This window comes from Ahaetulla prasina, chromosome 11, assembly GCF_028640845.1.
Source record: "Ahaetulla prasina isolate Xishuangbanna chromosome 11, ASM2864084v1, whole genome shotgun sequence".
NCBI classification, from domain to species: domain Eukaryota; kingdom Metazoa; phylum Chordata; class Lepidosauria; order Squamata; family Colubridae; genus Ahaetulla; species Ahaetulla prasina.
In genome coordinates this window covers 29,545,028-29,568,076 of record NC_080549.1, presented here as the reverse complement: position 1 = coordinate 29,568,076, position 23,049 = coordinate 29,545,028, and the positions used below count along the sequence as shown (strand labels likewise).

The 23,049-nt window shown below is 41.5% G+C and overlaps 1 long non-coding RNA gene across 1 annotated transcript in view; it reads right to left on the bottom strand.

Moving 5' to 3' along the window:
- Window positions 1–536: 536 nt before the first annotated feature.
- The window catches only part of LOC131204933 (uncharacterized), a 112,147-nt gene continuing 89,634 nt past the window's right edge, over window positions 537–23,049 (bottom strand). Inside the window, exon 3 of the long non-coding RNA XR_009156678.1 lies at window positions 537–700. This is a non-coding gene — a long non-coding RNA (uncharacterized LOC131204933). The remainder of the gene's footprint in view (window positions 701–23,049) is intronic.

The window sequence follows — 23,049 nt, the reverse complement described above, 5'->3', positions numbered from 1 at the left end:
ATTGTAAAAAAAAGTGTTACTATAATCAACATCAACAACAAATACTTCTTTTAATATATAATCATCCACAAGCCTAGTGAGCCTTAAGCCAACATTGATCCAAAAGCAATGATCAGCTACACAAATATGGAAAGTGGCTGAGGTACAAGAACTACAACTGATTCCACCACTACTTTAAATAAAATTCATTATTGAAAGGAAAATTAAGGATTGAACAGAGAGGAAAATAATCTGCAGCCCTTTCAGCTTTTTTTCAGACCCCTTTTTAGATGTGAGTCCCTTTCACAAAATCAGACCAAAGAGAGAAGCCATGGAAATCAAAATCATTCAGGAAATTAGACATATCCCCCAATATAGGAATAAATTAATAAAAAAACCCAGAAAAGGAGAGAGTTAGAATGGAAGGAGTGCAACTCCATTACTCTGAATAACTTACGGATAATAGAAAACAAAATGAACAGAAGGAGCCGCGTTGAAAAGCAACTTTATATGTAATCTTTCACTTCCAGTGATGACTATACCAATGAGATGGTCTCCTCGGCTGTAATAGCTCTGTGGTTGTTTTCCATCCTGGTGCTCCAAACTCAGCGGGCATTTCATTCTCAGCTTCCCAGAGACTGGATGGGACAACAGCAGCAGCAGAAGCAGAAGCAGGAGGTCCATAATTCATGGGATGAATCAATGAATCCCTTTCCTGTTTCTAAAGAAGACTCTGCCTGTCCCAAAACTCCCTATTTCTCTGCCCAAAGTCTCCCCTGGAAGATTCGGCCAAACAGCAGAGCTGAAATTTTTATCATAATTCTACCTGCCAGGAGAAATCCCTGGATAATTCAACTAGTTCTTGGACTCAGAGGTTGTTGGGCATTTCTCTGGAGAGAAGTGAAAGAGAAATAATCCTCATGTGATTCATAATAACAGAGGCAGAGATGGAATTAAATCCATCATCTAGAATTGAGAGGTTTGGGGGCTCCATGCTTGAAAGTGGTCCCGGAGGGAATACACGGCACCTGCGGCTGAAGAAACAAATAAATCTGATATTTGTTTGCATAGTGACTAAAGACAAAACTCCAGGGGCCAGTTAATGCTGGATCATGTCACAGATCTGAAATAGCTGCCTGCTGAGTTGGAACCGAAATTTACTTGATTTTGAAAGTTAATGCTCAAGGGCCCCACACAAAAGAGCTGATGCAATAGTGTGGCCAGACTCCAAGTTGCTGAGGCTGCTAATCAACCCAGAGATACAAAATAACAGCTTAAATAGGAGGAAGCCTAACCAGGGATTAGCCAAACAAACTAGGATTCATTAGCAAAATCGTCTCCGGTTTATTCAGCAATGTGTGAATTAGCTAAATTTTGATGCAGGGCTTTAATTCCTGACAGTAGGGAAGAATGTCAAGCAGGATTTTTCAAATTTGGAACTTTAAGATGATCGGACTTTAATTCCCAGAATCTCCTGGCCAGTGAATCCTGGGAGATGAAGTCCAGGCATTGTTGGGAGGGGAATTCTGGGGGCTGAAGTCCATTCATCTTAAAGTTTGAAAAACATGGATGCAGGCCAACAACTCTCCACATGTTGCCTCCATTTTTGGAAAACAACAAGCACACCTCAAGAGACCATCATCCCTTGGCCGGCTTGCACAATGCAGAAATCATGAATTGTTTTGGCCATCAGAAGTGAAACATGCCACAATTAATTAGACTGACATACAACCTTAAGATCCTGATTGTGGTTTGGAAGAATAGAATAGAATATAACTTTATTACAGTCATCGACCAGTAATAGCCTGGTTTGGAAGCCATCCTGGTTGGTTCTGTAAACGCCCTAAGCCAACCCTGAGCAAAGCCTGGGACGCCCTGCAAATTCAGCCCCTTCCTGGCCCTTCAGACTCGAGCAGATTCACAAAACCTTCCCAGATATTCCAAGTGAGGCTCTCAGGCCCCAAACCTCCCTGGATCAGGAATGGCTGGCAGGACCTTCCAGGAGAGCCTCCTTGGCTGTAACCACTGAGCCCACTGGCTCCTCCCTGGGCAACAGAACAGCCTCCTCTCAACCTCTGTTTGTGGCACCTGCTAACGGCGAAGCTGTGGCTGAGGATGATGGGAGCTGAAGTCCATGCATTTGGAAGGTCTGCACGGGAATTCACTCAATTCAGGCAGGACAGAGATCCATAAAGAGGACTTGGAAAAAGCCTCTTGAAAGCAGCAGCCTCCATTCTTTCCCCCAGCGTCTGGCAGGAGAGAGAGAGAGAGAAGCCAACCCAGGGAGGGTCACAGCCACATTCTCCCCTTTTCACTTTTATGGGATTCACGTCCAGCCTTTCTGCTCTGGGGAGCAGCCCCAGTATCCTGAGGCCTGGCCTAACTGGGAATACTGGAAACCAGCATCCAAAAACCATCTCTGGGGCTCCAAGCGGGAGAAAGAGCATCCAAGTCACCAGTGGATCCTCTGAAGACCCCTGGAGAGATCTCTGCCAGTCCCTCTCAAGGTTTGTCCAGAGATTGTGGGGAATCCCTGACCCTCTTCCTCCATCCCCAAAGCTTCGTCTCTCTTATTTATTTATTTTATTTTTATTTTATTAAATTTTTATATCTCCCTCTCCCACCATCCCAGCTCTTTTCCCTGGAGGCCCAACTGTGATCTGGTTCCCCCATCTCCCCAACCCCCCTTCGCTCAGCCATCCTCCACTCATCAACTCTTTTAATAATAATAATAACAGTAAGAGAGTTGGGAGGGACCTTGGAGGTCATTTAGTCCATCCCCCCTTCGCTCAGCCCTCCTTCACTCCAAGCATGGCAGTTGGTGCTGAAGGCCCCGAATCCAGAATTGGATCCTGTGGGAAGTCCTCCCTCCTGCATGGCCCATCATCCCCTGCCTGACCTGAGGGGAATCCACCCCAGGCCCTCCATGCAGGCGGAGGGGAGAGAAGGGCTCTGGAGGAAGGAACAGAAGGAACCCGAGGGGGGCTCAGCCTGAGGGCCTCCTTCACGCATCCACCCAGGAAGGGGAAGGTTCCCAGCCACCAGAAGGAGGGAAACGGAGGGAACCTATTTCGGAATCTCCCTCCGGCTTTTCAGGGCCTCCATGGCCGACTGAGGACTCCGCAGGCCTCATTCACAGGCCGCCCTCAAAGGGCCCACAGGCAGCTCGGAGGCCCCGGAGGGAAACCCCCAGGAGGGCGGAGGGGGCTCCTGCTTGAGCCGGGGTCCGACTGGATGACCTCTGGGGGTCCCTCCAGCCCTGGGATCCTCTGGGGCTCCCCCGAAAGAACCCGGAGGGGCTGCTGATCTCCCTTTACAACCTCCCTCCCTCCCTTTGGGGAACCTTCCCCGACTCCTGGCTGGAGAGGAGAGAAAATCTCCCTTCAGCCTTTTTTCTCCCCTCAAAATGGAGGGAGGGAGAATCTCCTCAGAAAAGAAAGAGGCCACAAAATGGAGGAGGCTGCGGGGTCTTTGCCCGCTTTAGCTGTCCTGCTCGCTGCCTGTGGGGGCCAGCTGGGACTGAAAGGCCGGACTGCAGACTGCCCCCTACAGGCAGTGAGTGGGACAGCTAAAGCGTGGAAAGAGGATGGAGGACCCCGAGTGCTGGACAGGGGATTCTGGGAGTTGAAGTCCAGACATCTTTGCTGAGGTGGAGCCACCTGCCCTGGGAGGCCCTGCACTGGACACTGGGACAGATGACCTCGACTGAAGGGCCCCCAAGGAGGGGGAGGCCCAACCCCCCCCCGGTCCCCTTTTCCCTGATTCCAGGGGGGCAGGAGTGGGATATGGAGGGTAACCAGGGAATCCAGGAGTTTCCTCTCTTTTTTTAATCTATATAAATAAATATATATATCCTTTTTCTCCTCCATCCACCCCATTCTTTGGATCCTCTTCCTGGGAAGGAGGGAGAGAGAGAGGAGGGAGAGGTGGGGCAGGGAGTCTCTGAGGAGATCCAGAGGCCTCCATCCCGGCTGCTTTCCTGAGGGGGAACCTGCCGGCCGAGGAGCCCCTGAAAGCCTCTGAATCCCTCCTGGGGGGGGCTTTTCTCCCTCCCCCCCTCCCCTCCTGGGGGGGCTCCTCCCTCCCTCCCCCCCCTCTGGGCCCCTCCAGGGAGACCCTCGTGGGGGAGACCCAGAGCCCCCCAGGACAGAGGAGCTCCTAGCCAGGCCCTGAGAGGGGAGCCATCAGGATCTCAGCCCCCTCCCCGGTTCCCCCTCCTGGGCAAAGTCTCCGTCTTCCCCCCCCAGAGAAGAGGCGCCATCCGTGGACAAGGGAGCCAAAGGAACCAGGGACTCCGGGGCCCCAAGAGCCCCTTCAAGGCCCTGGGGGGGGTTTAGGGGAGGGGGCTTCACCCCTTCACAGCCTCAGAGGGGGGAACGTCCCCCCCCCACCAGGGACAACCAGAGGGGGGAGGGGCATCATGGTGACCCCATCTTGGCTGTGGGAAAACCCCCCCACCTTTGTAAGCCCCCAGAGTTACCTGGGCAGAAGATGGGCAGCCAATCAGTCAATCAATCAATCAATCTCAGCTCCAGACCTTACAGTCCATTCTTTATTGAATAAGCTAAAAAGAAACTTCAAAATACACAGAATCTTAGCGTCTTGTATCAATACCTAAAGAAAGTGTCAAGAAAGCAAAACTTCCACCCACTCGATGACCTTCTCCCTGTTCAGCCAATATAGCTCACAGGCTGCTACTTCCCTGCCTCTCATCCCAAAATTGATATGGCTAGAATAGATGGGAAAGAAAATTTCTCTTCAGGCACAAGGAATGTTAAGATCAGCTCCAATTGGAAATTCATAAATGGAGTTCTGATATAAAAGAAAATCCCAAACAGGCCCTGCTTTTAATGTTAGGCAGAATCCAAGGGCACTGATGGCTTCCTTGGCATAAGAAGACGGGCAGCCCCAGAGTGAAGGGTCACCAACCTAGAGTGGCACCAAACTCCATACTTCTGGCTGACCTTCTCCAGCAGACTCTGGAGACAAAGAGACCCGGTTGAAGGACAACAGAAGTCAATTCCCTTGAAGGATCTTCCTCCAGCATCCCTTTCCTGACATGTCCCGACAGGAAAGACCACAACCGCTACAGAAATTGATCCCAGGAGTGTAGTTGTGGCTTTTCACAAACAAGGTTTTCTCCAGCCTCTCCTCTGCACATGGAGCCCAGAAGCAGTTCAGGATCCCAAGAGGAGAAGTTGCTTATCACTGTAATTAATAATAATTATCTGAGCCTTGGAGATCTCCATATCTCTGACAGAGACAGCAGATTGAAGCCATATGCAAAGGATCTTGTATCAGAAAAGGATAAATTTGTAAGATCAAGCTCTGTTGGATCTGTGCTCTTGATTGTACTTTTCTCTCCTTTCCAGGTGAAGCTGAGTGTTTCTCTGTTTGTATCAGGAAAGTCCCTGGCATTTCCATCTTGTGAGAATGCTTTGAAATCTTCCAGCTGTTCCTGCTGTTGGTGTCAGAAACAGGAAGAGGATTAATAAAGCTCCATGAATTATGGATCTCCTGCTTCTTCTTCTGATGCTGCTGATGTCCCAGCCGGTCTCTGGGAAGCTGAGAATGAAATGCCCGCTGAGTTTGGTGCACCAGGATGAAGAACAACCATGGAGCTTTTACAGGCCAGGAGACCATCTCGTTGGTATAGTTGTAACTGAAACAATAATATGGCCTATAATGTTGCCTTTCCGCAGTGCTCCTCCTAGTCCGTCCCTGTAAGTCATTCGGGGTGATGGAGTTGCATTTCCTCCATTTGCAGTTCTTTCTTTTCTTCTTATTTCTCTGATATTTATTAATATTTTATATTACAGGACTTGCTAATTTCCTGAATTTTTATTTCCATAACTGGCCTCTTTTTTCTTATGTTAAAACACTCAAATCCAAAGATTGGGTTAAAAAATACTGAAGGCAATCCAGATTATTTTCCTCTCCCCGTTCACTCCATCACTTGAATTCATTTTGTTTAAAGTTATGATTGTAACAGTTGTAGTTGCCTCTGCCAAGCCCATTCCCAGATCTGTATAACCAATTATTGGTGTTGGATCAATATTGTTTTAAGACCCAGTAGGCTTGTGGAGACAGGAATAAATTCTTTTTAAAAGTTTATTGTTACTGTTGATGATAATAACATGAACATTTTTTTTACAGTAAGGATTCTTATAGTTTTTCATGCACCCTACGATTAATTTTCAACATTCAACTGGTCAACAAGAATCGCCAGCTGCTACACAACCTCACACTGGGCTACAACATCTATGACAACTATCTGAGCCCTTTCCGCACTTCACATGCCTTGCTGGACCTTCTGTCTACTGGAGAAGCCAATGTCCCCAACTACGGCTGTGGGAGGAAGGAGAACCTTCTGGCTCTTTTTGATGCAGCTCAGAGGGAAATCTCCAGCCAGATGTCAACATTAGCAGACACCTACAAAGTCCCCCAGGTTTGTTTGTGTTTTTCTCCCTCTGCTAAAGTGAGGGGTGGGTGTTGGTGGGTGAGCAACAGATTCAGTCCTATTTTCTCCATGGAATTCAAGAGTTGCTTTTCTCCATATTAGCAAATGTGTCAATTATGTTTTTTTTCTCTTATGTTCTTGTTCAAATTTCTCATTAAAGGCCTGAAAAGCAATAAGGTCCCTGGAGAAGATTTTCTCCCAGCTATCCCTAGTTTATTTATTTATTTTTGTCACAACAACATACATAGGTATCACACAAAAGGATTATACAGTATATAAACATATATATGAGGAGATATAAGGAAGTATAAACATATATATATAAGAAGAAAAAGAAAAACAATAGGACAGGAACGGTAGGCACGTTTGTGCTCTTATGCACGCCCCTTACAGACCTCTTAGGAATGGGGTGAGGTCAATAGACAGTTTTTGGTTAAAGCTTTTGGGATTATGGGAAGAGACCACAGAGTCAGGTAGTGTGTTCCAAGTGTTAATGACTCTGTTACAGAAATCATATTTTCTGCAATCAAGTTTGAAGCGGTTAATCTATTGTTTGCTCTTGTATTGTTGTGATTGAAGCTGAAGTAGTTTTCAACAGGAAGGACATTGCAATAGATGATTCTATGAGTTGAGCACAGGTCCTGTTGGAGGCAGCCGAGTTCTAAGTTTTCTAAACCTAGGATTTCAAGTCTGGTGGGATAAGGTATTTTGTTGTTTTCAGAGGAGTGGAGGACTCTTCTTGTAAAATATTTCTGGACACGTTCAATTGTATTGATGTCAGAGATGTGGTGTGGGTTCCAGACAGGCGAGCTGTATTCTAGAATTGGCCTAGCAAATGTTTTATATGCTCTGGTTAATAGTGTAGTCGTGTTTTTGGAAAAGAAGCTACACAAGATTAGGTTTACAACTCTTAGAGCATTTTTTGCTATGTAGTTGCAGTGGGCTTTGGCACTTAGATCATTTCATATGAAAACTCCAAGGTCTTTAACAGGTTGGGGGTCATCTGTAAGATAATGTCCATCAAGCATGTACTTAGTGTTTGGGTTCTTTTTTCCAATATGTAAGACTGAGCATTTGCTGATTGAGATTTGAGTTGCCAAGTTTTACACCAAGCAGTTAGATGATCAAGGTCTTTTGAATGGTAGATGTATTGTCGGTGGTGTTAAATAGTTTGACATCACAGCAAAGAAAACACAATTACTTGAGATATGGTCACAAAGATCATTTAAATATAGTATGAAGAGTGTTGGTCCAAGAGCTGCCTTGAGGAACGCCACTCTTGACAGGAACAGGATTTGATAGAGCATTGCCAATTTTGACCACTTGTTGTCTGTTAGACAGAAAAGCAGATATCCAATTGTGAAGGGGTCCTGAAATGCCATAGGATTTTAGTTTTAGGAGAAGTTTATCATGTACTACTGAGTCAAAAGCTTTGCAGAAGTCTATGTAGATTGCATCTATTGTTTTGCCTTGATCAAGATTTGTAGTCCATATGTTTTTACAGTGGAGAAGTTGTAAGTTACATGATAATTTTTTTTCCTGAAACCACATTGTTTATTACAGAGTAGGTTGTTTGTTTCTAAGTGGAGGGTGGGTCCTTGAATGTTTGTTGAGATGGTTGGTTGGATGGCTGGTTGGATGGTTGGTTGGATGGCTGGTTGGATGGCTGTTTAGATGGTTTGTTGGATGGCTGGTTGGATGGATGGTTGGGTGATGGGTACTTGATTGAACATTGGGATGGCTTGTTGGATGTTTTGGGTGTTGGGGGATTTGGAGGTGATTTGTTGATTGTAGGTTTTATTTTTTATGCAATCAGCACAGTAGCCAATGTATAGGTTGGATTCACCATTGTCTTGTTTTCGTTTAAGTTCTGTGCAAAGTTCACGAGAATGTATCCGTTGCAGAAAAGATAGATCAGGACGTGATCTAAATTTACTGTAGGCAGGGTTGGTTTTAGCAATTGAGTTTATAGTATAAATGAATTTACGTTTGCTGTCCTCATTTATGCATATGACTCTACAGAATCTTGGTGCTATTGATCCATCACTGTTTTTATATTCTGGTCCATCTCTGGAGACTGCAATTATTTCATTTGGGGAGATGGTTGATGAATTATAATTTCCAATGATGTTGTGAATCTTAGTAATATCTGGTTCCTTAGCGTTTTCTAATCCAAATAATATTGCATAATATTAATTTTTTGTCCTCTCCATGGCATCTCTAATTAGTTGGTTAGTAGTTATTTGTTGTCTAGGTTGTGTTGTAGTTATTTGTTGTCTAGGTTGTGTTGTAGGTTGTGTATTATGTAATGTTAGATGAGTTGGGAAGAGATTTAGATCATTTGAGTTTTCATTTTTTGTGTGTTGTAATTTGTTTTACCAGATTTGTGAAACTTTGTTCAATAACTGTTAGAATTTTTTTCTCTAAGTTTTGTTCAATAGCTAGTATTCTTTTTTCTAAGTTTTGTTCAATAGCTAGTATTCTTTTTTCTAAGTTTTGTAGTTTTTTCTAAGTTTTTTCTAGTTGTGGTGAAGTATTGGCATGTTCCTTTTCAGATAGAAATAACACTTGCCATATCCAGTTTTATTCAAGTTGGGAATAGTAGTGTCTCTCTATATATAAATATATTAAAAAATGGAATAAAAAGGACTCTAGCAATTACAGGCCTGTTAATTTAGGAGATATTGTGGCTAAAATGTTTGCCATGTTCCTCTTAAGTAAACTTGAGATTAGGTGGAACAAAAGTGCATTCCTTACAGAAGAACAAGAAGGTTTTAAGTCGAGTAAAAAGTTTATGAAACTTTTTTCATAAAAAAGTTGTATAATAATTAATAAATAATCTAATATTGACAAATTTTGTTTTGAAATGTCTAATTACATAATATGTCAGTCAGATATACCATGTTTTGTTGGCTGTATAGAGGTTAGTGCAGCATTTGACACAATAAATAGAGAAATGTTATGGAGGAAATTGATTGCCCTTAAAATGGAGCTCAGATTAATATCAGCGTTCCAGAAAACCCCCTTGCCAAGTGAAGACTCCGAAGCACCCACCTTTCAAAGTTCTTTTACTAGGATAGGTAAACTGGCACATCTGGGAAAATCCGAATCTGAGAGATCCGGGTTTCCCCTTCGTTAAACAAACCCCACAAACCATCCCCTGACTTCTCTGCCGATCACATGCTCCAATTGCCAACTGTCCCGTCTCGAGACATCACTCCGACCGCTCCTTCTCCAGATGCAGGACTGCAACTGCCTTGAATGTTTTCCCCTTCTAAATAATCTTCACTATAGAATGATGGACTTTAAATTGTTTGGAAGTGGCCTTGTAACGCTTCCCAGATTGATAGAGGCAGCCACAATTGCTTCTCTCAGATCATTGCTAGATTTTTTACCCTTTGGCATTGTGTTAACACACACTTCAAATGCTGAGACCAGCAAACTCCTGAAACTTTGGCTTTTATAGAAAAAGTCACACTTGCGATGGTCAATTAATCCGGGTCCCTTGATCAGCAGCACCTCTCAGCCTCTTCACACCTGTGGAAGCAGTCAGGGTGTCCTTGGCCTTTCATACCTGGCTTCTCCATTTTGCCTCTCTTTCTGTAAAGGAAATGATGACAGGGTGTAATATGTCCTGTAGTTGTTGTTGTTCATCTAAGGTTGCATTTACCTACTTTTAAGAACTGCTTAAGACCAGATGCTTTTTACTGTGTCCTGATACGTGAAACCAGAGAACTCATAGAGGGTCTCCTTCCTTTTCCACATGAAAGAAATTCTTAGGACCTGACAGAGTCCCAGGGTTAGAAGATGCAGAATTGCAAAGAAAGCCCTCTTGGATTATGCAACGGACAAATTATATTAGGAGCTGTGGTCTCATTTCTTTTTTTTGGGGGGGGGGAGGGGATTTTTTTAATTTTAATTTTTAAACAAACTTCATTGTTTTTTTTTGTTTTTTTTTATTAAAAAAGTTTTACAACAATTAAATTTTTCCCCCTCCCCCCCTCCCTCCTAAACCCCCCTCCCCCCCCGGACTTCCCGGAGCAAACACAAGGTATAGTTCCTTAAACAAAACAGTCATACATTAAACTTTTTAAAATCTAACACAATTATAATCTTTCTCTCTCACATAACCTGACTTCTTCCATTAAAATCAAAAATAACATCCTTCATTCAAAAGCAATCCAAAATTTCTTAATCCGATATCTATTTTGAATATAATCAATCCAGTTCTTCCATTCATTTAAATATTTTTCTTGAATACTGTCTTTCAGGAAGGCTGAGATTTTAGCCATCTCAGCCAAATTGGAAACTTTCAATATCCATTCTTCTATTGTGGGTAATTCTTTTTTCTTCCAATATTGTCCAATCAACAGTCGTGCTGCTGTTATTAAGTTCAGAATCAACTTAGTCTCAATCACTGTACAGTCCGTTGTTATTCCCAAAAGGAAAAATTATGTAGAAACTTTATCTTCTTCTTCAGAACATTCTGCATAATCCACCAGATTCTTATCCAGAAAGACTTAATTTTCTTACAAGTCCACCATACATGAAAATATGTAGCATCATCACAATTACATCTCCAACATTTCGCTTGCATATCTGGATACATACATGATAATTTCTTAGGATCTAAATGCCATCTATAAAACATCTTATAAAAATTTTCTCTTACATTCTGCGCTATGTAAATTTAACATTTCTAACCCAAATTTTTTCCCATGTTTCCAACATTATTGGTTCTTGAATATTCTGTGCCCATTTTATCATACAATCCTTTATTAAATCTCTTTCAGAATCTATTTCTATCAACACAGTATACAATCTCTTTATATGCCCCTGAGTTTGATTTCTAATTTGTTTAACCAGATTTTCTTCATTTTGAATGATACCAATTTTCTGATCTTCTTTCCATCTAGCCTTTAACTGTCCATATTGAAACCAAGTATAATTCCTCCCTTCTTCTTTTAATGTATCCAAAGATTTTAGTTGTAAATTGTATAAAAGATCTTTATAAGTAATCATTTCTTGTTCCTGTTCTATATTTATATTCTCTACTGCGTGCCGAGGACATACCCATATAGGAATTTTATAATTTAACTTATAATAATATTTTTTCCAGACACGCAGAAGAGAAATTCTCAACACATGATTCTTAAAAGCTTTATCTACTTTCTTATCATACAATAAATATGCATGCCAACCATATAATAAATCATAACCTTCTATATTCAAAATCCTTTCCTCCGTCAAATTAAACCAATCACTTATTACCGAAAGAACAACTGCTTCATAATACAGTTTTAAATTAGGCATTTTTAATCCTCCTCTTTCCCGTGTATCTTGCTTTATTTTCATTTTAACTCTCGCTTTTTTCCCTTCCCATATAAATTTATTAATTCCAATCTGCCATTCATCCAAATTTTTATCTTTCTTAATTATTGGTATCATCTGAAACAAGAACAAGAATTTAGGCAGAACATTCATTTTTATAGCTGCTATTCTCCCTAACAAAGATAATTGTAATTTTTTCCAAGTATTCATTTCTTTCTGAATTTTTTTCCATAACACATCATAGTTATTCTTATACAATTTTCCATTTGATGAAGTAAGAAAGACTCCTAAATATTTAACCTTTTTTACAATTTCAAATCCTGTTATTTCCTCTAGTTTTTCTTTCTGGTTCTTAATCATATTTTTGGTTAACACTTTTGTTTTATTTTGATTCACTTTAAACCCTGAGACCCTTCCATATTGATTAATTACTTCCAACAAATATACACTCGAATTTATAGGCTGAGTCAACATAACAACCAAATCATCTGCAAATGCTCTAACTTTATATTCATATCTTCTAATTCTAATACCCTCTATCTCCCTTAACTCTCTTATCTTATCCAATAAAGGTTCCAAAGATAAAATAAACAATAAAGGTGATAAAGGACACCCCTGCCTTGTTCCTTTCGCAATTTTAAAACTATCTGTCAAACTACCATTAATTATTATCTGAAGAAAAATATATCAAGTAAATTAATTGAAACGGATATTCAAGGAAGATATATTGCTATTGAATTGATTTTAGAAGGAAAAAAGACACTTGTGATTGGCATATATGCACCTAATCAACAACAAGAAAAATTTTATAAACTGTTACATGAAAAATTGACTTTTTGGGACTATAAAACATTTATTATATTAGGGGATTGGAATGGTGTAATGGACACTAGAAGAGATAAAAGAACTCTTTCTAAGAAAATTCCTATGCATGCAAAATTGCCTAAATCTTTTTTTGATTTGATGGAAGATTTTGAGTTGAAAGATATATGGAGAAGGCAGAATTTTGATGATAGAGATTATACTTATTTTTCGGACAGGCATCAATCTTTTTCACGTATTGATTTTATATTAATTACCAATGACTTGCTTTCTAGGGTTAGGAAAACAAAGATATTTCCAAGGTGTTTAACTGATCATGGTCCGGTATGGATGGAGTTGCAATATGAAGGTGGAAGAAGATCATGGAGAATAAATGAAAATTTGTTTAGATATGAGGATAATGTAAATCAATGTAAAAAACAAATGAAAGAATTTTTTGATTATAATTTGGGAAAGGGAACCTCGATAGAAATGGTGTGGGACGCAAGCAAGGCCTTTATGAGAGGAAATTTGATATATATTAATAGTAGACAGAGGAGAAAACTACAAAAACAGCGTAGGGATTTAGAAGAGGAAATTCAGAGGAAACAACAATTATTGGTATATAATCCACATGATTTAAAAACTACTGAAGCGATAAAGATATTACAGAGTCAATTTAATATGTTAATGGCAGATCAGGTGGCAACCAATATACAATATGCTAAACATAATACTTTTTGTAATGCCAATAAATCAGGGAGGTGGTTGGCTTATATGTTAAGGAAAAGACAGAAAGCACGTACTATTGAAGGAATTGAATACAAGGGTAAAGTGCGATTTCAACAGGATAAAATTAAAAAAGCTTTCTTGGAATATTATACAAATTTATATGCCAGAGATACAATATTGAATATGGATATTGATAAATATTTGAAAGAATATAAAGTTAAAGGTTTAACTAATGAACAAAGGGAAGAGTTGAATCGGCCTATAACTTCTGAGGAAATTATTTTGGTAATAAAGCAATTAAAAATAGGGAAATCCCCAGGCACAGATGGACTTACAGCAATATTGTCAGACTACCTCCGACTATAAATAGGAAAGAATTCACCTTGACTTCATTTGGAATGAAAACAAGTACTTTTACTTTTACAGTCTTGATAGCAGCCAAGCAAAGCTGGAACTGAGACAAAATATGGCTAACATATCATATCCCCCCAATTGTCCCTCCTCCTCCAGGAGGTCAGGCTGGTCTGGTCCAATGCCAACTCCTTCACGGCCCCTCGTGGTAATCTTCTTCCACAGGTCTCTGGATGTCAGTCAACTTAGGAATGAAGTGTCGGTTAGAAAAGCGCGCACTGATAACACTCAGTAGTTAATCATCCCTCCCACCTGTTATGTCAGCCGACACTCATAATAGGCTCCTTTCCCTCACCCTGGACGGAGGTATGATACATCTCATCTCCTTAACAGTTTATAATACAGAAATAAACATTTTACATTCTATCTACTGATATAATCATTCAAAACTATATGAAGATTGGAGTGGAGGCTGACATTCGGCCCTCCTGCAACAAGGACGTCAGTCCTAGAAAGAAAAAAGAGAAGTTAGGGTTTGTCAGGATATTTTTTATAGAATTGTGCTATCTTTTCCGATGCACGAACATCTTCTTTGTTCACCCATTCAGCTTGGGATAACGGGAAATGTTTCCAGGAAATAAGATATTGAATTTTATTTCTATGTTTTCTTGAATCTAAAATTTCTTTTATTTCAAAGTGTTGTTCTCCCTCTATGAGAATTGGTATAGGAGGGGGTGTACGGTTAGGACGGAAAGTAGACGTGTGTTCAGGTTTCAGCAAACTGACATGGAAAACGGGGTGAATTCTTCTAAGTGTTTTTGGTAAATGTGGTTGTACCGTCACGGGGTTGATGATTTTTACTATGGGGAAAGGTCCCACATATTTGGGTCCAAGTTTCTTAGATTTCTGAGTGGTTTGAAGATATTTGGTGGAAAGATAAACCTTATCGCCCACTTGATATTTGTTTTCAGGGGACCTTTTTTTATCTGCTTGTTTTTTATGCACACGGTGAGCGTCGTCGATCGCTTTGCGAGTCATTTTCCATGTGCTTTGTATTTGATCTATCCATTCTGACAAAGAGGAAACAGTAGTTTCTTCCTTTGGGAGTTCCGAGATAGGAACAAAATCTTGACCTGAAGCTATTTTAAAGGGAGTAAATCCTGTGCTACTATGAATTGAGTTGTTGTAGGCAATTGAGTTGTTGTTATTGCTGGGGCCGCCAACTGTTGCACTGGAAGTATTGGTTGAACCACCTCGGAGCGAGTGCAATTGTATTGGGGCAAACGTGAGAGAGCATCTGCTAAGAAGTTTTTCCCCCCAGGAATATAATGTAAAGTAAAATTAAAGCGGTTAAAATATTGAGCCCAACGGGCTTGTTTAGGTGAAAGTTTTCTAGGAGTCTTCAGAGCTTCTAGATTTTTGTGATCAGTCCAAACTTCAAAAGGATGATTTGAACCTTCTAAGAATTGTCTCCATGGGCTTCTGGGTGGCGCCATCTTTCTCGCTGGGTGCCAATTTATGGCACTCCGCATTGAATACTGTAAAAGCCGGATTTAACAACTGATCCCGGCTTCATTTCTCTTTCTGGTTGAAAGAGAGAGACAGAGCAAGGGGGAGGAATTGGGTAGATTCCCCTAGGGGCTTTGTTTTTGTAATACAAAGTCCTGAACGGTGAATCCCCTTATTTACCCCTCCCCCACCTCCAGTATTCTCTGCGCTCCTGAAAAAGCAGGAAAAGAGGAAGATGTCCACTTCTGCTAGCAATTGATTTTTTTTGTGGATACGAAAAGCAGGCGGAACGAATGTGAGGAGCAATTATTGGTTTGCAAGTATTTTTGATTTTCTGACTTCCTCCCCCCCTTCAGTTTCGTTTTAGAGAAACTGAAAGCAGAGCGATACATCAAAGGCAGCTTTGCTGTTGAATCGAAACTGAATGGAGATTTTATCTTATTGTGTTTGACTGTGGACTGTTGGATTATATTACATTGTTTAAGTACTTTACAAGAGGATTCTCAGCAGGAATTTTGTTATGGAGGTTCTTTCAGAAGAATGGGTTCGGGACGTTATACAGGACTACACAGAAAGAATGTATTTAATTATTCAAAAATACAAATTGATAAAAAATGGGGACGTTTTGGATGAGAGTTTGGAGCAAATTAACCAGTGCAATTATTCGGAAAATGGAATGGAGGATATACAAATAAAAGTGGATAAATATGAAGATTTGATCGTGAAGAAACAAGGTGATCTAAAGAAGTTTTCTTTAAATAGTTTGGATGAGCTGCCTGAATTTGTGCTACAGGAGATTGTCCCTCAAATGGAAAAGACTCACAAGCTTAATGTTTCCCAAGAGTTCTCTTTTTGGACTGATGGAATATACGGCAGTAATTTTTGGATTTCTGGACTTAAGGAATTACTAGGAAATATTGTGCTTGACTGTTTAAAAGGAGCTACAAAGGAAAGACAGAGATTAATGAACCAAAAAAATGGCAAGAGACAATAGTATTATTTTGAAACAAGGTTTTTTAAAATATTAATAGACAAAATATTTGTGTCCCCGAAAGAATTATATGGTTATATGGTTATAGAAGCTATAAGGGAGATATTCTCTGAATTGGATTGGATTTTTACGTTTTAGCTGGTTTTAAATATTTTAGGATTAATTTGTTCTACTGATTTATATATTTTATTATTGTTTATTGTTAATTTTTTGAAGGATTTGGTTATGTAAGGAGGAAGTCAGAGCTAGAGAGGGAGAATTGGTATAATAGTTTTGGGGAAAAAAATTTTTTTTTAGCATATGTTTGTTTTATTTTTAACTATACCTTGTGTTTGTTCCGGGAAGCCAGGGGGGGAGGGGGAGGGGGTTTGTGAAGGGAAAGGGGTTGGGGGGAAAGGGGGAAAAAAATTTTTGTAAAACTTTTTGAATAAAAAAAAAAAAAAAAAGAATTGTCTCCATGTCCGTAGAGCCCAATGAACTGCAAACGCTTCTTTTTCCCAAATAGCCCATCGTCTTTCTGTTTCAGTCAATTTTCGAGAAGTGAAAGCACAGGGTTGTAAATTACCATCAGTATTGTTTTGGAGCAAGACGGCTCCGACTGCTACATCACTTGCATCAGCTTGTATTACAAAAGGAACATCCATGTCAGGGTGTTTTAAAATAGGTTCGGCGGCAAAGAGTCGTTTCAATTTTTCAAATGCTGCCTGACATTCCATTGTCCATTCGAGGGGTAATGATGGTTTGGGTTTCGTGTCTCCTTTAGTTTTTAAGAGGTTAGTTATTGGTAAAGCAATTTGAGCAAAGGAGGGGATGAATTGACGATAGAAATTTGCGAATCCCAAAAAACTTTGGAGTTGTTTGCGTGTGCGTGGGGGGGCCCATTCCAAGACAGCTTTCACTTTTTCTGGATCCATTTCTAACCCATCAGCCGAAATGCGATACCCTAAGTAGTCTATTTTGGTTTGATGGAAATCACATTTGGATAGCTTGCAATATAGTTCTGCAGATAATAACTTTTTGAGTACAGCTCTTACTAGTTTAATATGTTCTTCCATTGTTTCTGTATAGATAAGTATGTCGTCAAGGTAGACAAGAACCCCTTTGAATAAATGCTGATGGAGTATTTCATTTATTAGTTGCATAAAAACTGCGGGCGCCCCCTGCAGTCCAAATGGCAGTACTCGAAACTGGAAACATCCTAGTGGACAGTTGAAAGCGGTTTTCCATTCATCCCCTTCTTTATACGAACTCTGTAGTAGGCTTCTCGCAGGTCCAGTTTGGTGAAGAATTTTCCTTCGCTAAATGTGCTAACATATCTTTCATGAGTGGCATGGGATATATGTTTTCAAGACACGGCGCTTAGGTTCCTATAGTCAACTATAAGACGAAAGGAGCCATCTTTCTTTTCCCGAACATCACTGGCGCTGCTACACGAGGCCTAGCCGGTTGGATAAAGCCCGCTCTAGGTTTTGTCTATGAATTTACGTAGCTCTCCCAATTCCTTTTGGGTCATGGGATAAGCTTTTGGCTTTGGAAGCTTTACCCCGGAAGGATGTCTATGGCACAGTCAATAGGCCTATGGGGAGGAAGTACGCCTGATGCTTTCTCACTAAAGACTTCTCGCAAGTCCCAGTATTCCTTGGGTATTCTCTCTTCCCGTCTATCCGCTCAATCATTGCCCTAACTTATCCTGGTGCAAGGTTACGGTAGGTCCCTTCTTGGGTTTCCTTTTCCCTTTTAAGGTTTTGAACGGAAACGAGGACTCCGTTCTCCAGTTAATATGGGGGTTCCATTTCGCAACCATGACAAGCCTAACAACAGGGGTTGGTCCATTCCTGGGGCTACTATGAAGTTCAGAATTTCGGTGGTCTCCTATTATCATTTCTATGGGTTCCACATGAAATGGGCGGGCCTCCCCTGCCACAGAGCCATCTAACTGTGCAAACGCTATGGGCCTACTTAAGGTTCTCAACCTTAGTTCCATTTTTTCTACTAGTTCGGGACTGACCATACATCTAGTGCATCCAGAATCGAGTAGTGCTAGCAGTTCCCCCTTATTACCCGAAGAGGGTACGTGTAGATTAACTGGAATGTCCAAAGGGCCCCGTGCCCAACTCACCAGAAGGTCTTCATCGGACTCTGACGTGGTTTTGCTGTCATCAGTATCGGTCGACACTTCGCCATCCTCCTTGATGGGCATGCCCTTCTTGGCAACGGCCTCCCCCACTTTTGCTGGTTTACGCGCCTTAGCCGCTGGCTTCACTGGTTCCTTTTCACCACCAGAGGTCGCGCTTGGCATCAACTTAACCCTACAGTCGGCTGCTCGGTGGCCTTCTTTTCCACATCTGTAGCACGCAGACGAACGTGGTCTTCCTCCCTCCAATCTAGGGATGTCCCTATAAGTTCCTTCTGGAAAACGGCCAAGGGATGGCCCTCCAATGCGCTGTCTTCTGCCGCGGTCCTTCACTAACTCGATTTCCATCTCTGCTGCCAGGGTGTACCAGCCATACAGCGTAGTTGGAGAGGCTCGTGCTCGACACAGTTCATAGAGATCTCCATTCAGACCATCTTTGAAAATGTCTACAAGGGTCACCTCCGACCACCCTCTCATCAAGGGAATTAAATCACTGAACTCCTAGTTATAATCAGCCACCGGCCTCCTCCCTTGCCTGATGGTTTTCATCCGACCTTTGGCCTTTTGCTCTGCCAGGGGGTCCTCAAACCTCCTCCTCAGTGCAGTCATAAAATGCTCGTAGTTTTGCAGTAAGGGGGAGTGGTTTGTATGTAACGACACATACCACGCAGCTGCTCTTCCGGTCAAATTATGAGTCACAGCTCTCACTTGTGCTGCCTGTGACCAATAATCTTCCCCCCAGTCTATCATGTGGTCATTCACTTTCGCCAGGAACAGTCCCAACTCCTTCGCATTTCCATCAAATTTCTCTGATATGGGGGGAATTTTTGGCTTTTTCCTTCCCCTGCGCGGCCTTGCTTGGTCAGCAGGTGGCGCCCGGCCCTCATCCAATTCAGCCTCCTCTGGGGAGAGAGTTTCCAGCCCTGGCTCTTCAGAAATCTCACCACCCTGGAAATCACCCTTAGCTGGCCCCTTTGTATTCTCTTCCTCCTCTTCTCCCTCCCACCTGGAGGACCGAATAGGGGATTCATACCTTTGGCGAGCTGCTTGCCTCACTTTCACTTCACGGAACAGACGTAAGGCTTCCTCCAACTGGAGCTTGTCCCTTATCTCTTGTTCTGTTTCCGAAAGTTTTTCTTTTCCTTTTTTCTTTTCCTTTAGTTACTCCAGAGGAAGCTGCTTGGTTTCCACCCTTCCTCTTCCAGTTTTAGTTGCTCTGCCCACTGAGCTCTGCAATCTTCCAGCTCAGGGTCGAAAGTGTCAGCAGAAATTCCTCCAGACGCCTCCCCCAGCTCAGCCGGCAGCAGGCCTTCCATCACATTTGGGTTTTCTCCCCCCTCGGTATTGCGATTGCAATCCTGGTTGGTAGACATGATGTGTGTTCCAGCTTAATGTCAGACTACCTCCGACTATAAATAGGAAAGAATTCACCTTGACTTCATTTGGAATGAAAACAAGTACTTTTACTTTTACAGTCTTGATAGCAGCCAAGCAAAGCTGGAACTGAGACAAAATATGGCTAACATATCATATCCCCCCAATTGTCCCTCCTCCTCCAGGAGGTCAGGCTGGTCTGGTCCAATGCCAACTCCTTCACGGCCCCTCGTGGTAATCTTCTTCCACAGGTCTCTGGATGTCAGTCAACTTAGGAATGAAGTGTCGGTTAGAAAAGCGCGCGCTGATAACACTCAGTAATAAATCATCCCTCCCACCTGGAGGACCGAATAGGGGATTCATACCTTTGACGAGCTGTTTGTCTTACTTTCACCTCACGGAAAAGACGAAATGCCTCCTCCAACTGGCGGTTGTCCCTTATCTCTTGTTCTGTTTCCAAAGTTTTCTTTTCCTTTTTTCTTTTTCCTTTTAGTTACTCCAGAGGGAAGCTTTTCGGTGCTTGGTTTCCACCCTTCCTCTTCCAGTTTTAGTTGCTCTGCCCACTGAGCTCTGCAATCTTCCAGCTCAGGGTCGAAAGTGTCAGCAGAAATTCCTCCAGACGCCTCCCCCAGCTCAGCCGGCAGCAGGCCTTCCATCACATTTGGGTTTTCTCCCCCCTCGGTATTGCGATTGCAATCCTGGTTGGTAGACATGATGTGTGTTCCAGCTTAATGTCAGACTACCTCCGACTATAAATAGGAAAGAATTCACCTTGACTTCATTTGGAATGAAAACAAGTACTTTTACTTTTACAGTCTTGATAGCAGCCAAGCAAAGCTGGAACTGAGACAAAATATGGCTAACATATCATATCCCCCCAATTGTCCCTCCTCCTCCAGGAGGTCAGGCTGGTCTGGTCCAATGCCAACTCCTTCACGGCCCCTCGTGGTAATCTTCTTCCACAGGTCTCTGGATGTCAGTCAACTTAGGAATGAAGTGTCGGTTAGAAAAGCGCGCGCTGATAACACTCAGTAGTTAATCATCCTTCCCACCTGTTATGTCAGCCGACACTCATAATAGGCTCCTTTCCCTCACCCTGGACGGAGGTATGATACATCTCATCTCCTTAACAGTTTATAATACAGAAATAAACATTTTACATTCTATCTACTGATATAATCATTCAAAACTATATGAAGATTGGAGTGGAGGCTGACAAATATATTATAAAAAGTTACAGGATGAGATAGTTGGTCCACTTATGGAGTTATTTAATCAGATATTGATGGGAGGAGGAGTACCACCATCATGGAGGACTACTTTTATTTCATTGATACCAAAAGAGGATCAGGATTGTACTAAGCCTGGGAATTATAGACCGATTTCACTCTTGAATAATGATTATAAGATTTTTGCAAAAATAATGGCAAATAGGTTAATGGAAATTGTACAACAAAGGATTCACACTGACCAGTCTGGTTTCATTAAAGGGAGACAAATGAGGAATAATGTTAGGCAGATAGTGAATTTATTGGAATATTTGGAAAAGAAAAATCAGATTCCGGCAGCGTTTATATTCTTGGATGCAGAGAAAGCTTTTGATCGTTTGCATTGGGAATTTTTATTTAAATTATCAGACAAAATGCAATTTGGAAATGGTTTTACACGAATACTTAGGGCAATTTATGGAGAGCAACAAACTTCATTGTTAATCAGTGTAACGTCTGGGTACAAAAAATTTTTGGTGTCATCATATTTAACATTTATCATCATTTTCTTAGTACTTATTTATCTTTCCTCTTACATTTAAATTTAATGTATTACAACATATTTTCCCATATTTTACATTGCCTATTGTCTATATTCAGTCTCTATCCATTGATAAAATTGCCCCCATATGATGTAATACTCCAATTCTTCCTTCCCTCTAATGTTAATCTACTCAATGTCAGGCTGCCTCTGATTATATTTAATCTGATTATATTTAGGAAAGAATACACCTTGACTTCATCTGCAAATAAAGAAAAGTACTTTTACTAAATACATTTGGACTGCAGCAGTATAAAGTTGGATCTGAGACAAAATATAGCTAACATTCCATATCCCATTGTTAGTCCCTCCTCCCACAAGAGGTCAGCCAGGTCTGGTCCAATGCCAGCTCCTTCTCGGCCCCCCGTGGTAATCTTCTTCCGCAGGTCTCTGGCTGTAAATCATCTCAGGAATGCAATGTCCGTTGAAAGCCCACGCTCTAACATTCCTGCTGAATTCAAACCATCAATCTCCCCTCCCCTTGATCTCATGTCAGACGACACTCTTAAAGGGCCCTCTCTACTTAACCTGAATCCATGAGCTATGTACATTACACATAAAACCCCACTGCAATCTAACTACTGAATATAAAGTATACAAAAGGATGTGAGGATTGGAGTGGAGGCTGACATTTGGCCCTCCTGCAACAAGGACGTTAGTCCTAGAAAAGAAAAGAGAAAAGTTAGGGTTTGTCAGGATATTTTTTATAGAACTGTGCTATCTTTTCTGAAGCACGAACATCTTCCTTGTTCACCCATTCAGCTTGGGACAAAGGGAAATACTTCCAAGCAATAATATATTGAATTTTATTTCTATGTTTTCTGGAATCTAAGAATTCTTTTACTTCAAAATGTTGTTCGCCCTCTATGAGAATTGGTATAGGAGGGGGTGTATGGTTAGCATGGAAAGTAGACGTGTGTTCTGGTTTCAGTAAGCTCACATGGAAAACGGGGTGAATTCTTCTAAGTGTTTTTGGTAAATCTAGCTGTACAGTCACGGGGTTGATGATTTTCACTATGGGGAAAGGTCCCACATACTTAGGTCCCAGTTTTTTAGATTTTTGAGTGGTTTGTAAATATTTGGTGGAGAGATAAACTCTATCTCCAACTTGGTACTTGTTCTCAGGGGATCTTTTTTTATCCGCTTGTTTTTTATGTGCACGGTGGGCGTCATCAATCGCCTTTTGAGTCATTTTCCATGTGCTTTGAATTTGATCTATCCATTCTGACAACGATGAAACCGTGGTTTTTTTCCTTTGGGAGTTCCGAGATGGGAACAAAGTCTTGGCCTGAAGCTACTTTAAAAGGAGTAAATCCTGTGCTACTATGAATTGAGTTATTGTAGGCTACTTCTGCAAAAGGTAGTAGGTCCGCCCAATTGTCTTGTTGATAGTTAATGTAACAACGTAAATATTGTTCTAGTACTGAGTTCGAGCGTTCACAACTTCCATTAGTCTGTGGATGATGGGAGGAGCTTAATCCTTGGGCGGAGCCAATCAGTCGCAAAAAATCTTTCCAAAACTGAGAAGTGAACTGAACTCCTCGATCTGAGATGATGTGCTTAGGAACCCCGTGGAGT